Consider the following 12,712-nt stretch of genomic DNA (forward strand, 5'->3'; position numbering starts at 1 on the left):
TTAAATATTAATTACATGCTGAAATGATGTCTTGGATATATTGGATTAAATAAAATTTACTATTCAAATTAATTTCACCTGCTTTTACTTTTTTTAAACGTGGCTACTAGAAAATTAAAATCACACACAGGGCTCATCGGATACACACACACATTGCTCATACATTGGCAAGAGTGTCTAGAGTCTAGATGCTAGACAATATTCTTGGCTATTCCACCAATCCATCAGTGAAAAATTATTCTTAGCACCCATTATGCTGATTAGCAAACCATCTGGTGTTGATTGGAGATAAAAAGAGCCCGAGTGGGGTTTCGATGAGTCTTTCAAATAGGTTCTAACTATCTCTGGAGTTTTGCATTTCTGATTGATCAGAGCAGGCTGTCCCCGGGACGTAGACTGAAACTAAGTCACATGTACAAACTGCGCTGAAGGATTTTAGAGTAAATGGCAGGCACTCGAACACCCTTTCGAAACCCTTCGCTCTTTTTTTTTTTTTTAAAGATTTTATTTATTTGACAGAGAGAGACACAGTGAGAGAGGGAACACAAGCGGGGGGAGTGGGAGAGGGAGAAGCAGGCTTCCTGCAGAGGAGGGAGCCCGATGTGGGGCTCCATGCCAGGACCCTGGGATCATGACCTGAGCCGAAGGCAGACGCTTAACGACTGAGCCACCCAGGCGCCCCCAGAATCTTCTGTTTAAGAAGACAGGAAATCGAGTGCTGTTTTAGAAAGCATTTCATCCAAAATGGTTAACGTATTTATAATGGGGGCTTACGGGAACATTCATTTACGCCAAGCAGCTCTTTCTCCACTGTTTTAAGTCAAGAATATTTTACCGTAGAGGGCGCCAAATACATCCCCTCATTGTTTTCTCCTTTTAAAGAAAACATGACAAATTAGTGACCCGGAAGGTTTGAATAAAAAACACACCAGGGAAATCATTGTTTTAAGAGTTATTTTCAGCTTAATTAATTCACTTTGGCTGTCCAAACTCATTTTAGGTCTGCAGGCTATTTTCGAACAAAATGTTATGACAGAGCTCATACGAAAGATTTGGGGCAAGGATTTCCGTTTGCTGAACTGTCACCTCAAGCTAAACAAATGTCAACAGAGTATCCTTAGGCAAATTAACTTTCCCCTGAATGGGTTCTTTTATCTCATCCATCTGCATTCATTCCCGTGGGTACTTTCAGGCTGGGCTAACATCTTTAGAAACAAATGAATGATGGAAACTTAAAAAAAAAAAAAAAAAATCAATGGGTCGTTTGGGAAAAGTTGGTCCTGGTTTAAATAAATAAAATTCTTCCTCTATCAATTTCAAAGAGTCTAAAAAATCTATTTCAATTTCTTCTATTGATTTCAAGGATTCTAAAATTTTTTTCTTCCAAGAGTTAATTAGAATGACCATGTGACCTAGGGATTCCACTCCTAGGTCTATGCCTCAAAGAATCGAAATCAGGTGTTGAAACAAATACTCACACACAGATGTTCACAGCAGCACCATGAGCAGTGGCCAAATTGTGGGAACAGTTGAAATGTCCATCAACAGATGAATTTGATAAATATACCAAATGTGATATATTTATATAATAGACTATTACTCAGGCATAAAAAGGAATGAAATGCTAATACAATGCTATAAATGGATGAACCTCCAAAAATTATGCTAAGTGAAAGAAGCCAGACAAAAAAGTCAAATATAGGATGGTTCCATGTATATGAAATAAGCAGAATGGGTAAATCCACAGAGAGAGAAAGCAGACTGGTGGTTGCCAGGGAGTGAAGGAAGGAGGGGTGGGGAATGACTGTTTAATGGGTACAGGATTTTCTCGGGGGTGATGAAAATGTTTTGGAACTAGACAGAGGTTGGTGGCTGCACAACATTGTGAATATACTAAATGCCACTGAATTGTACTCTTCAAAAAGGTTAACTTTATGTTATGTAAATTTCACCTCAATTAAAAAAAATTAAAAAAAATTTTTCACTCTTTCTGCAACCGCATATTGGATGGTGTGGGGAATGGAATTTTCTTTTTTTTTTTTTTTTAAGATTTTATTTTATTTATTTGACAGAGAGAGAGAGAGACAGCTAGAGAGGGAACACAAGCAGGGGGAGTGGGAGAGGGAGAAGCAGGCTCCCGGCCGAGCAGAGAGCCCGATGCCGGGCTCGATCCCAGGACCCTGGGATCATGACCTGAGCCAAAGGCAGATACTTAACGACTGAGCCACCCAGGCGCCCCGGCAATGGAATTTTCTAAATAGCCAAAAGACCTTTTATGGGCATCCGTCAAATAGGTTTCCCGGGTCAGCCTGGACTCTTGCTAACCTTGCAGCAGGGAGACACCAAACTCATTCCTCTTTCATTGTGGATCCTTTATTCCTCTACAGAGCAACTGTTTGCAATTGCACTGAGGATCGTGTATGAAACTAAGATAAATAAATAAAAATTCTGCACAGTATTTTTCTGACCACTGGATGTCATGAGCGCACAGTATATACCTCAGCTAGAAAAACTGCCCTCGGAGGAACTCAGCTTCATTCAACATGGCGGTGGTCGTCCTCCGTATGTCTGAGCAGAGGGCATGGGGCAAGGGATGAGCTGTAAAAGTTTTGTTTGTGCAAGCGTGACATTGAGAGGCATTAAGAGTACCTTTTGGCCTTAGACGGTACAGAGCTTCACTCATTTAGCAAATTAAAATAAGGACAAGTAGATGCTTGTCACTATCTTATTTCCCATTGAATGGTCTTTAAAATTTTTTAAACTTTATTCTTTTTAAGTAGGCTCCATGCCCACCACAGGGTTCAACCTCACGACCCTGAAATCAAGAGTGGCATGCTCTACTGAGTGCGCCAGCCAGGTCCCCCGCGCCCACCCCGGCCTCCCCTTTGAATAGTCTTTAATTCCTCTAGAGAGTAACTTCTGTGTAAATCATCCTGAGTGCAGTTGATCCCACTTCAGAATCGTACAGCTATGGAATGTTCAGATATACCCAGCTTTGATATCAGTATTTCCTCATTTATGAAAGTACTCTTGTTTCCTCTCAAAGCTGGGGCAGTTAGGGAGGCCTGAGTGTGCCAACCAGCAGCTCTAATTATTCCTCTTGGTTGTGGGAAATCATCTGTGTCAATAACATTGCTAACTTTTTTTTTTTTAATTAGGAAGGAAGGTCAATGAATTGAGTAGGAAATAAATTTGGGCTCTTGATAGTTTAAATCTCATACTTCCAAGGACACCAGGTTTCCCCGCCCCCTCCACAGGTGGGTCTGTCTGCAAGTTATAAGGATTTGAATGGTTTGTTAAAAGCCAATTCAGGTTCATGAAGATGGAAGTGTTGAAATCTGGGCTTAGAGAAATTGGAAACAGGGGGCTGGAAACAAACAATATATCCACAAAATTAGATAAGACATCTAAAAAATACATTTTTCTTCCTTTCTTGTTTTAAAGATTATTTATTTGAGAGAGAGAGAGAGAGAGAGACGCTCCCAAGCAGACTCCCTGCTGAGCGAGGAGCTGGATACGGGGCTCAATCCCACGACCCATGAGCTCATGACCTGAGCAGAAACCATGAGTTGGATGCTTAACCGACTGAGCCACCCAGGCACCCCTACATTTTTATTTCTATGAGGTATTCAATAGTAGGTGATGTAAAGTAGCAGCCCAGCACCTGAGCAAACCCAGGAGTGAAGGAAGGGAAGCTTATACTTTAAAAATGCACTTAAATTCTCCCCATCCTTCACACTAACAACTTCTAGTATGGAATAAAGATCAGATTCGGAACTTAAAAAGAAAATCTGATCATTCTTTAGAATGATGGTGCGAGAAGAAATAGGAAGGACCGGGAGTGACAGGTGTATGTTTTGGGATGAGTGGCCAGAGTTACCTTCTCTTAAGAGTTACTCTCCACCAGTAACCTGAATGGGATGAGGGAGGAGTCATATGAATATTTAGGGAAACAGCCTTCCAAGCAGAGAAACAGCAGGTGCAAAGGCCCTGTGGTGAGAGCACATTTTATAGGAGAAGAGCAGGAAAGGGGGGCAGAAGGTGGTAGGAGATGGTGTTACCCTGAGTGAGACCAGAGCCACTGGATGGCTTTGAGCAAGGATTGCCCTGAGCTGGTTCATGTTTTAGAAGGTTCTCTATGGCCACTTGGAGAATAGACTATAAGGGAGGACCTGAGTAGAAGTAGGAGACCGGGTGGAGACCACTACAGGTGTCCAAGCAAGGGAGCTGGGACACTCAACAGACTGAGCCACCCAGGAGCCCCTAAGATTTTATTTCTAAGTAATCTCTACACCCAACGTGGGCTTGAACCCACAACCCTGAGATCAAGAGTGGCATGCTCTACCGACTGAGCCAGCCAGGTGCCCCAATTTTTTTTTATTTATTTTCTATTTATTTATTTAAATTTTTTTTAAAAGATTTTATTTATTTATTCATGACAGACAGAGAGAGAGAGAGAGGCAGAGGGAGAAGCAGGCTCCCAAGGAGCAGGGAGCCCGATGCGGGACTCGATCCCAGGACCCTGAGATCATGACCTGAGCCGTAGGCAGACGCTTAACCATCTGAGCCACCCAGGCGCCCTATTTAAAATTTTTTAAATATTGGCTTCCTCCAACCAGAATGTAAGCTCTGTGAAAGCATAGCTTAGAAAAGTGACAGAAATATTGCATATTTGTGGAGGTATCTCTTCGGAATGCTTTCATATGCACGTGACGGAACTCCCAACTACCAGAGACTCAGACAAAAGGGGTTATTTCCTCGGATAACAAGAAGTCCAGAGGCAGTTTCTGGCAGTGCCTCAGCTGCTCTATGAAGCCGTTGAGGACCCAAATTCTTCCTCTCATTCTGCTCTGCCGTCATTAACATGCTCGCTTTTTACCTTCTTGGTCGCAAGATAGCTGCCACAGCTCCACGCATCAGACCTGAATTTTAGTGCCAAAGAAAGAGGAAGAAACAATGTTGGCAAGCTCTGCTCTCTTCTTGCCTGTTTTTGTAAGAAAGCAAGAGCTTTGGGGCACCTGGGTGACTCAGTCGGTTAAGCGTCTGCCTTCGGCTCAGGTCATGATCCCGGGGTCCTGGAATCGAGCCCCGCATCGGGCTCCCTGCTCAGCGGGGAGCCCGCTTCTCTCTCTCCCTCTGCCACTCCCCCTGCTTGTGCTCTCACTCTCTCTCTGTCAAATAAATAAAATCTTAAAAAAAAAAAAAAAGAAAGAAACTGTTATGTAAAAAAAAAAAGAAAACAAGAGCTTTCCTAGAAATCTCCCCAGCCGATTTCCCTTTATGTCTCATTGGCCAAAAGTGAGTGGTGTGGCCACTATTAGCCACAAGAGGGGCTGGGACGTGGGCGAAGGAAAAGGGACGGTTAGTCAGCAATGGTGCCTTCCACGGTTGAGTAAATGAACTAAGAGATTGATCAATAACAAAATGACACTCCCATAAGGAACCAAACAGGCCCAGGGAATGCAGACTGAAAACTCAGAAAGTCTTTTTTTTTTTTTAAAGATTTATTTATTTGACAGAGAGAGACACAGCGAGAGAGGGAACACAAGCAGGGGGAGTGGGAGAGGGAGAAGCAGGCTTCCCACCAAGCAGGGAGCCCTATGCGGGGCTCGATCCCAGGACCCTGGGATCATGACCTGAGCCGAAGGCAGACGCTTAACGACTGAGCCACCCAGGCGCCCGAAAACTCAGAAAAGTCTTAGGAAGCTTGTTTGTTCACTCGTTAGTTAGTTCGTTCTTTCATTCATTCATTCACTCATTCATTCATTCCTGTTTTGTTTCGGGTTTTTGTATCTAAATTCATGAGTGATATTATAATTTTTCCTTATTATGCTGTCCTTGTTAGATTTTGGTGCCAAGGATATACTAACCTTATAAATGAGTCAGAGAGAGTTCTCTTTTATTGGCAAATGTTTTCTGTAAAGGGCCAGATAGTAAACACACTAGGCTTTGCAGATTCTATGGTCTCTGGCGCAACTACTCAGCATGCTAGTTAGTGTTTGAGAGTGGCCACAGACGACGGGTAGAACAGACAGGGCCAAATTCAGCCCACAAACTGTGGTTTACCTATCCCCGCTCTGGGCTATGTTTTGCATAAGTTTAGAATTATTTGTGTCTTAAAATGGTTGAGAAAACAGTCTTGTGATACCTCATGGACCTGCTTTTGATTTGTGAAGATGTGTTTAAACTGTTGATTCAATTTCTTTAAAAATTATAAGATAATTCTGCTTGTCTCTTTCTAAGAGACATTACATTACATTATATTCTTGTAGAGAGTTGCCCATTTGATCTGTTTTCACACCAAGGGACAAACAGTTGTTCATAATTAACTTGTTTTTTTTAATGTTTTATTTATTTATTCATGAAAGTCAGAGAGAGGGAGAGAGAGGCAGAAGGAGAAGCAGCCTCCCTGCCTAGCAGGGATCCCAATGTGGGACTCGATCCTAGGACCCTGGGATCATGACCTGAGCCGAAGGCAGACGCTTAACCATCTGAGCCACTCAGGCGCCCATAATTAACTTGTTAAATTGTGGTTATAAATATATATATATATAATATTATTATATATGTAAATTTTACTATATCTTACTACTCTCTATAGAGTAAAATTTACCATTCTAACCACCAAAAAGTAAAAAAATTTAATTGTGGTAAAATATTCATGATATAAAACTTACCATCTTAGCCATTTTAATTTTTTAATTTTATTTATTTTTTTAAAAGATTTTATTTATCTATTTGAGAGAGAGAGCGAGCACAAACAGGGGCGAGGGGCAGAGGGAGAGGGAGACGCAGACTCCCTGATGAGCAGGGAACCCGACGCGGGACTCGATCCCAAGACCCATGAGATCATGACCTGAGCTGAAGGTGCAGAACTGACCACTGGAACCATTTTTAAGTGTACAGTTTGGTGGCATTAAGCACATTTACATTGTTGGGCAACCACACTACCATCCATCTCCAGAAGTTTTTTCTCCAGAAGTTTTCCATCTTCCCAAGTAGAAACTGGATCTACTCAACAGGCCCTGGTAACTTCTATTCTACTTTCTGTGTCTATGAATCTGCCTACTCCAGGTACCTCATGTAAGTGGAATCATACAGTACGTGTCCCTTTGTGTCTGGCTTCTTTCACTTGGCACGCTTTCCGGGTTCATCCTGGTTGTAGTGTGTATCTGTCAGAATTTCATTCCTAGCTCCCACTATGGTGGTGATGATTTTGTGATACATACATATATCAAGTTAATACACTGTCCACCTTAATTTACACAATGTTAGATGTCAGTTTTATCTCAATAAAGCTGGAAAAAAAAATAAATAAAAATACTTTCCTTCCTTTTAAAGGCTGAATAAATAATATGACATTGTATATATATGCCACATTTAGTTCATCCATTCATCTGTCAAAGGACATTTGGGCTGTTTGCACTTTTTGGTTATGATGAATATCGCTGCTGTGAACATGGGTGTGCAAGTATCTGTCTGAGTCCCAGCTTTCAATTTTTTGGGCTGTGTATCAAGAAGCGGAGGGGCTCCTGGCTCAGTCAGAAGAGCATGAGACGCTTGGTCTCCGGGTGGTGAGTTCGAGCCCCACGTTGGGTGTAGAGATTATTTGAATGAATAAATAAATAAAAACTTAAAAAAAAGAGGAATTGCTGGATCAGACAGTAATTCTATGTTTAGCTTTTTGAGGAATTGCCAAACGGTTTTCCGTCATTATTAACTGTTTAATTGAAGTTCTACGCATCGGTGATCGCATAAATCAGACATGCACACTTCACTCAATCATCTCAAATCAATGCCCAGGTCAGAATCCTTACTGGCTCTCCAGGAGGCTCCTTGTGTTCCCTTCCAGTCACCCCCACTACTGGAGATGAGTTTTGCTTGCTTTGGAACTTTATATAAATAGAATCATTTTTCATTTATTCTTCTGTGATTACCTTCTTTCATTTAACATATTGTGAGCTTCCTCCATGTAGTTGCCTGTAACCGTAGCTAATTCATTCCCCTGTATAAATATACCACCACTGGGGCTCCTGGCTGGCTCATTCGGAGGAGTGTGCGACTCTCCATCTCAGGGTTGTGAGTTTGAGCCCCAGGTTGGGTGTGGAGTTTACTTAAAATTTTTTTTAAAGTTTCATTTTCTGTTTGTTGCTGTTATATAGAAATACAATTGCATTCTGTAGACTGTCCTTGTATACATCAACTTTGTATACTCCCTTATTAACTGTAATAATATATTTGTTGATATTTTGGATTTTCTATGTACTCAGTTATGTCATCTGTGAATAAGACAGTTGTATTTCTGCCTTTCTAATCCCGAAAACTTTCCCTCCTTTATTTATTTATTTTTTTTAAAGATTTTATTTATTTATTTGAGAGAGAGAGAATGAGAGACAGAGAGCACGAGAGGGAAGAGGATCAGAGGGAGAAGCAGACTCCCCCCTGAGTAGGGAGCCCAATGTGGGACTCGATCCTGGGACTCCAGGACCATGACCTGAGTTGAAGGCAGTCGCTTAACCAACTGAGCCACCCAGGCGCCCTCCCTCCTTTATTGCGCTGGCCTGGACTTCCAGGTAAATTTTAAATTTTAAGTTGGGGTAGCAAGTATCGTAGTCTCTTTCCTAACATCAGAGGAAAACTTCCAATGTTTCACCATTAAGTATGATGCTTGCTGTAGAATTTTTTGCAGATATTCTTAATCAGATTGAGAAAATTCCCCCTTTCCCCTAGCTTCCTAAGAGGCTTTTTAAAAAAATCATAAGTGGATTTTGATTTTCTCTTTTGGATGGTGAATTTTATTGATTGATTTTCTCTGCGTACGCTGAAATGCTTTTAATATCTTTTTCTCCTATTTTTTGTTACGTTGATTTTCGGTTGTTAAACTCACCTTGCATTCCTGGGACAAACCCAACCTCTGGTGACGTATTATCCTGTTTATATATCCCTGTCTTGGTGAGCTCTGATGTTTTCCAAGAGGTTTTTAAAAAAACGAATTTGCCCTTGGGGTGCCTGGCTGGCTCAGTCGGAGGAGTGCGTGGCTCTTGATCTTGGGGTTGTGAGTTCCAGCCCCTCGTTGGGTGCAGAAATTACTTAAAAATAAAATATTAAAAAAAAAACAAACTCGAGGCACCTGGGTGGCTCAGTTGTTAAGCGTCTGCCTTCGGCTCAGGTCATGATACCAGGATCCTGGGATCGCACCCCACATCGGGCTCCCTGCTCCGCAAGAAGCCTGCTTCTCCCTCTCCCACTCCCCCTGCTTGTGTTCCCTCTCTCGCTGTGTCTCTCTGTCAAATAAATAAATAAAATCTTTAAAAAAAAAAAAACAACTAATTTGTCCGGCATTTCTAGTTTTCTTGGTGGAAGTGTTGGTAAAAAAATAAGTTGGGCTTCCTTTGCTGAAGCGGAAAAACCTGAAAGATTTTAAATTTCAGTCTACCCGTTACACTCTCCTTTTCACGCTTCGATCGATATCGCAGAGGTGTGTGTGGGCACAAGGCAAAGGACACCCTATTTCTGATGTGAGCACTGCTAAGGCTGTCCCTCAGGCCAAAGGTGACTCCTCTGTCCCTCTTGATGCACATCAAGGGGTGCTGGTCCTGCCCGCTCCTGGAAGACTGACCACACTGGGTCTTTGATACCCTCTCCTAAAGTCCTACAGACACTTGTTCAGGTTACTGGGTTGCTGTACAGTCCAACCAGCTGACCCTGGTCACACCGTGGTGACTGTTAAGAGCTCAGAGAAGTGCCCAGCAATAGGTATTCTCCCCACAGATCAGCCCTGGTCCATCTTGCTCCCCCACAGCCCCTGTTGGGGGGACACACATTCCTGGCGTGTTTCGTGACATTGAGTCTAAATCCAGTTTTCAGTGGCTCAAAGTTTCATTTAGCTTGGTGGTAGGCTGAATATCGCCTACCTTGTGGTAGGCTGAATATCGCCCCCTTACCCAAATGACCATGTCCTATTCCCCAGAACCTGTGACTGTCACAAGAGACTTGCAGATGTGATTAAAGACCTTGAGATGGGGAGATTATCCTGGATTTTTGGGGTGGGTCCTATATGCAATCTTAAGGATCCTCATAAGAGGGAAGCAAGAAGACCCAAGGGGGATGTAGGAGGTGTGATGGTTGAAACGAGATGGGAGGGATTCTGGGAGGAAGGCCAGTGGCTACAGAAGTTTGAAAGGGTGAGGGAACGGATTTTCCCCTCAGGGCCTCCCTAAGGAACCAGCCCTGCCAACACCCTGACTTGAGCCCAGCGAAACTGGTTTTGGATTTCTGAGCTCCAGATCTGTAAGAGAATACGTTACGTTGTTTCGTGGCAGTTTGTTGTAGCAGCAACAGGAAACTGATACAGTCTACTTTCATAACCATTCTCTTGGGTGTAAGGGGAGTGTCAGGACTCAGCATAGATTTGGAATTGTTTACTGACTGGTTTCGGGGTGGAGTTGAAAGGCACGCACCTGTCCTCCAGAAGGCAAGTGGGCGTGGAGTACATGAACGGGATATAAGCAAGACTCTGGCCTGCTCCATGAAGTAGAAGGTCCATCCAGCAGGTGCAAAAGGGATGACCAATTCCAACAGCAGGTCCTATGGTGAGTTTACACAGATAAGGGGCTCAGAATGTTGATGGCAGGCTGGCTGCAAATGTTGTTAGGAATTTGATTCCAGTTTTGTTAATATCTAAACTAATAATAGAGAAGAGAATTTCCACCAGGGTTTTGGTCTGGGTGTTTTTTTGATGTGGGTTACTGGAAGAAGGGTAGATATGATGGAGGAACATGCCGGCTGGTAGACACCCTAAGTGCTGAATTCTAGGGGAACGGATGAGTTGGAAGATACCCTGTGAGACTGGGTCTCTTCCCAGGGAGGCTGGTGAGAGAAAGCATGAGCATCCTCACTGATTGTGGGTGGATATGGCTGAATATTCTGCAAGCAGATTATTTAACATGACAATTTAGTTATGTTAATGCTTCACTTATATGGACATAGCTGAAAGTCAGAAAGGAAATAAAAATCTTTTGGGTAGTCAAAAAAGATGTTTCAGGGGTGCCTGGCTGGCTCAGTTGGTCGAGCATACGACTCTTGACCTCAGGTTGTGAGTTCAAGCCCCATGTTGGGTGTAGAGCTTTCTTAAAAAAATAAAATAAAATAAAAGATACACTAAAAAAAAAAAAAGATGTTTCAGGGTTTGCGTATTTTGGTTTTAGTACATTCTGTGGGCTCTCAGTTCAGCTCTATCCATTCTTCTTGTGCATGTAATTCTAAGATGCGTAGTCATCTGATTTCTGGCCAAACAGATAAAAAACATTACTTCTTAGGAAGCCGGAAGATAAGGGCAGGCAAACAGACGACCCTCAGAGGAAACAGTTGACAACCTGTGTGAGCAATGCTAACTGCAAAAAATAAACATATACACAGTGGTACCTCCAGACCCTCTTGCTGCCCAGCCCGGCTCCAGCCTCACAATCTCCATATAGTCCACCAATGAAAGGGTTAACTCCTGGCAAAGCACGGGGCTTCCAGACCTTGCTACAGAACCAAGTATCACTTCTGTCCTGATTGGTCATGCTTTGGCCTTATCGATGTTAATAATTAGAATATCACTCAGGAACATCCAATGTATATTGCTTTAATAATTAAGCTAGCTAACTTTCCCCCCTCAGTATCTAAGAAATCCAAAAATAAAACAGTTAGGGGTTGTTTCACGTAGGGAGAACAGTCTTATATAGTTATGGGCCCGTGGGCATTTAATATATGACAATGCAGGATAATTGATTTTCATATCAGTGAGCCTCAGTCATTAAGAAAAACTTAATTACATTAGCTTAATCTGTTTAAGAAAACAGGCATGAGTGTGATACATTTGAGAAATTAATTTTAATCCAAAAGAGACTGTGTGTTGGTACTTATATAGAATTGAGCCTTTAACCATCTAGAAAGTTCACTTGTCCAGAATGATTCATTCTTCAGAATTCCAGAGCTAGCACTCCTGAATGAAACAAAATGATGGCCTGTCTGTATTACCACAACCAGAATGTGCATATTCTTGGGTAGCCAGATCCATTCTTCTATGCTAGTCTTTTTTTTTTTTTTTAAGATTTTATTTATTTATTTGAGAGAGAGAGTGAGCGAGAGAGAGAGAGAGCACAAGCCAGAGAAGAGACAGAGGGAGGGAGAAGCAGACTCCTCAGTGAGCAGGGAGCCCGATGCGGGGTCCTGGGATCATGATGCAAGAATCATGGGATCATAATGCAGGGTCCTGGGTCCTGGGATCCAGGGTTCTGGGATCATGACCCGAGCTAAAGGCAGATGCTTAACTGACTGAACCACCCAGGCGTCTTATGCAAACCTGATCATTGGCTCACCTGGGCTGACCTGACCACCCCTCCCTGCTCACCTGGGCTGATCATCCCTCCCTGCTCACCTGGGCTGACCACCCCTCCCTGCTCACTTGGGCTGATGGTGCTTCCCTGTTTACCTAGGCTGACCACACATTCTTGCCTCTTCCTTTTCTTTGTCTCTGTGGGTCTTGTCATGGAGCTGTGGTGGCACCGAGGAAGAACAAAGCTCCCTTCTCATTTCTGACCTGATGTTATGATGAAATTGGCAACCTGACAGCTCGTCTCAGCCAGTCACTCAAGCCATAGGCCTAGAAAAACAGGCGTTTAGAATAAGACACAGCCTTGAGCTGGAGATGTGGTCGGATGATGGC

The sequence above is a fragment of the Leptonychotes weddellii genome, chromosome 4 (assembly GCF_054177405.1).
Source record: "Leptonychotes weddellii isolate Sample4059 chromosome 4, ASM5417740v2, whole genome shotgun sequence".
NCBI lineage: Eukaryota > Metazoa > Chordata > Mammalia > Carnivora > Phocidae > Leptonychotes > Leptonychotes weddellii.